The following is a 4,671-nucleotide window of genomic DNA, read 5'->3' as shown; positions in this document are numbered from 1 at the left end:
TTGCTTGGTCATTATGGGGTATTGTGTATTGATTGATGGGGGGGGAACTATTTAATACATTTTAGAATAAGTCTGTAACGTAACAAAATGTGGCAAAAGTCAAGGGTTCTGAATACTTTCCGAATGCACTGTATCAGTTTGAAAACAATGTAAAAAATGAGGGGCTCAAAACAGGTGGGGCTCTGTCCAGCACCTGCCCTGAATGACGGGTCGCCACTGGTGGGTCGGCTAGTGTACATGATGAGATTATTATGGATAAGAGAATATTTGTATTTGTCAAACGGCAGTCATGCATCGATCATCATCTCTCCAGAATATCTGTCAGCATTTGTAAAATTGTACCAAAACTTCCTGTTTCCATGACAGCTGTCTTAATTTGCTTTTATACGATATGACTACTCGCATTAAAACTATGCATGGAAACATGGTTAGAAAGGTACTTAATTGCTACCCAAAAATGATTTTATATTGAGATAAAAACAGCTGCATTGGACCTTTAATTCCGGCTTTAACTTTGACCTTGACTCATCTGCCCTGGGCTCTTTGTGTACCTCCGACCCAATCTTCGGGCTACCCAAGAGGAAATGCAGGCGAAAAAGAGGCAAGAGAATGGCGTTCTGGTGAGACTAAGGCGAAGGGAAAACCAGCCCCTCCATTTACTGGCCACTTGATAAAAGGATGGATGACCTCCAATCACAAATTTTGCTTTCAACGGGACTCTCGTAATTGCAATATTCTCTGCTTTACTGAAACATGGCTCTCTGACATTACACCCCACACGGCTATCCAACTTGATGGATTGTACATTCACCAAAAGAACAGGACATTGGACTCAGGGAAATCCCAAGTTATATGGATCAACACTCGCAAGGCCGCAGGGCCAGACGGTATTCCACGGCGCATTCTCAGAGCATGCGCAGACCAGCTGGCAGGCGGCATCTTTACAGACATTTTCAAACTTTTCTTGTCCCAGTCTGTAATCCCCACATGTCTTAAGCTGATCACCATCATTCCTGTTCCCAGGAACACTAAGGCAACCTGCCACAATGACTATTGCCCTGCAGCTCTTACATCTGTAATCATGAAGTGCTTCGAAAGGCTGGTCATGGCACACATCATCTCCATATCCCAGACACCGTTGACCCACTCCAATTTACATACAGCAATCTCAATTGCACTCCACACTGCCCTCTCCCACCTAGACCAGGAATAACAATGTGAGAATGATGTTCATCGCCTGCAGCCCAGCGTTCAACACTATTGTGCCCTCCAAGCTCGTCACCAAGCTGTGGACCCTGGGACTGAACACTTCCCTCTGCAAAAGTCTTAAAAGGTATTAGAAAGACACTATATATGGGCTTCCAGAGTGGCGCTGCGGTCTGAGGCACTGCATCGCAGTGTTTGAGGCATCACTACAGACCCGGGTTCGATGCCAGGCTGTGTCACAACCGGCTGTGACTAGGAGTCCCATAGGACAGCGCACAATTGGCCCAGCGTTGTCCGGGTTAGGTGAGGGTTTGGCTGGGGTGGCTTTTTGGATATCACGAAAAAGGGGGCTAAAATACACAAAAAACATGTATAAAGAAAGAAATACACTATATAAAAGAGTATGTTGACACCCCTTCAAATAAGTGGATTCGGCTATTTTATTCACACCTGTTGCTGACAGGTGTATCAAATCGAGCACACAGGCATGCAATCTCCATAGACAAACATTGGCAGTAGAATGGCCTTACTGAAGAGCTCAGTGACTTTCAACATGGCACCGTCATAGGATGCCACCTTTCCGACAGGTCAGTTTGTCAAATTTCTACCCTGCTAGAGCTGCCCCTGTCAACTTTAAATGCTGTTATTGTGAAGTGGAAGCATCTAGGAGCAACAACGGCTCAGCCGTGAAGTGGTAGGCGACACAAGCACGCAGAACGGGACTGCCGAGTGCAGAAATGCACAGCGCGTAAAAATTGTCTGTCATTGGTTGCAACACTTACTACTGAGTTCCAAACTGCCTCTGGAAGCAACGTCAGCACAAGAACTGTTCGTTAGGAGCTTCATGAAATGCGTATCCAATGGCCGAGCAGCCGCACACAAGCCTAAGATCACCAAACGCAATGCCAAGCGTCGTCTGGAGTAGTGTAAAGCTTGCCGACATTGGAGCAGTGGAAACGTGTTCTCTGGAGTGATGAATCATACCTAACCATCTGGCAGTCTACGGACAAATCTGGGTTTGGCGGATGCCAGGAGAACGCTACCTGACTGAATGCATAGTGCCAACTGTAAAGTTTGGTGGAGGAGGAATAATGATCTGGGGCTGTTTTTCATGGTTCGGGCTAGGCCCCTTAGTTACAGTGAAGGAACGATGACATTCTAGACGCTTCTGTGCTTCCAACTTTCAGCATGACAATGCCTTGTGCACAAAGTGAGGGGCACACAGAATTGGTTTGTCGAAATCGGTGTGGAAGAACTTGACTAGCCTGCACAACTCCATCGAAACACCTTTGGGATGAATTGGAACACCGACTGCGAGTCAGGCTTAATATCCAAACATCAGTGCCCAACCTCACAAATGCTTATGTGGCTGAATGGAAGGCCCCACAGCAATGTTCCGACATCTAGTGGAAAGCCTTCCCAGAAGAGTGGAGGCTGTTATAGCAGCAAATGGGGGACCAACTCCATATTAATGCCCATGATTTTGGAATCGACAAGCAGGTGTCCACATACTTTTGGTCAGTGCACATCAGAAAACAATAATATTGAAGTAAAGACCACTGCCAACTAATATTAACATTTATATTTAGTTTTGGAGAAATGATTTGCCTTCAGTAAGTTTAAGAAACATTGCCTTGTGCCTTGTAATTCCGTTACCAAAAACCCACATCTTTAAGATATTTTCTAATTTGTCTCTCTCATGAGGAAGAATAATTAGTTCACAGAAGTAACAGGTAAAGTTAGACCGACCAATAAGTTTTAGTGTTTTTACTGAGATCAAGTTTGTTTATGAATCATCAAGTGATTGATACTAGTAATTATGTTACCAAATCGGTAACAGAATTACCGAAAAATATGTAACAGAATTATTGCAAATAAATTGGCTACAATAGGAAATCATAGTTGTCACAAACCAGTTGGGTCACCTGCTGCTGTCCTCCCTTCCACTGGCATACTGTTATGTTCAGCTCATAACGGTTTATTTTCTCTTTCTGTCGTCTGGTTGTCAAAGCAAGATTCATGATGTAAATCCGTTACTCCACTTCACCTTCTGTAGTTCAATAACCAAAATAAATACTTAAGGTGTCACGTCATAGCTGACACCACATTCTTTTTTGGAAAAAGTGGTCGCATAAAAAACTGAGGGAGATTTGACCGTAATTCTATTACCATCTGCACTGTTTTTCCAGTAAATGTGTTTTTATAAAAATGTATGTGTAAATTGTTCAAAGTAGACTTTGTGCATAGAGTTGTATGGTTTGTTAAAAGCGTAATTCAGTTATCGTGGAATTGCCCTGTGGCAACTGCACCGCCCTCGACTGTAAGACCCTACAGAGGGCGTTGCCGACGGCCCAGTGCATCACTGGGGCGAGAGCCCAGCCATCCAGGACATTCGTGCCAGGCGGTGTCTGAGAAAGGCCTGGAAAATTGCCAAAGACTCCAGCTACCAGAGCCATTGACTGTACTCTCTGCTCCTGTCCGGCAGGCGGTACTGGAACATCGGGTCTCGGACCAACACACTCTGAGACAGCTTCTACCCCCAGACCATAAGACTATTAAATGGCTAACAACCCCTGCCCCTCCCACTCGCACGGACTATTCACCTGTCTCTACCGACTCAGGCACACACACGTGCTCACATACAAACGCTTGCATACATCCTCTCACACACTCATTCCTGACACCATACACATACACCCACATGCACACACCCACTCACACCTATGCTGCTGCTATAATGGTTATATGATTATATTATATATTCAATTTATTATTACCATTATGCTACTACTCATTGATTATTGTGATTGCTGGTCCTGCCGTACATACCTATACGTACGCTACGGTCACAAGACGCAGGCCTCCTAATTGTCCCTAGAATTTCTAAGCAAACAGCAGGAGGCAGGGCTTTCTCCTATAGATCTCCATTTTTATGGAACGGTCTGCCTACCCATGTGAGAGACGCAGACTCGGTCTCAACCTTTAAGTCTTTACTGAAGACTTATCTCTTCAGTAGGTCATATGATTGAGTGTAGTCTGGCCCCGGAGTGTGAAGGTGAACGGAAAGGCTCTGGAGCAACGAACCGCCCTTGCTGTCTCTGCCTGGCCGGTTCCCCTCTCTCCACTGGGATTCTCTGCCTCTAACCCTATTACAGGGGCTGAGTCACTGGCTTACTGGTGCTCTTTCATGCCGTCCCTAGGAGGGGTGCGTCACTTGAGTGGGTTGAGTTACTGACGTGATCTTCCTGTCTGGGTTGGCGCCCCCCCTTGGTTTGTACTGTGGTGGAGATCTTTGTGGGCTATACTCGGCCTTGTCTCAGGATTGTAAGTTGGTGGTTGAAGATATCCCTCTAGTGGTGCGGGGGCTGTGCTTTGGCAAAGTGGGTGGGGTTATATCCTTCCTGTTTGGCCCTGTCCGGGGGTATCTTCGGATGGGGCCACAGTGTCTCCTGACCGCTCCTGTCT

Source organism: Salvelinus namaycush, chromosome 2 (assembly GCF_016432855.1).
Source record: "Salvelinus namaycush isolate Seneca chromosome 2, SaNama_1.0, whole genome shotgun sequence".
NCBI lineage: Eukaryota > Metazoa > Chordata > Actinopteri > Salmoniformes > Salmonidae > Salvelinus > Salvelinus namaycush.
The sequence above is the reverse complement of the archived record's forward strand: the minus strand, read 5'-3'. Positions refer to the sequence as shown.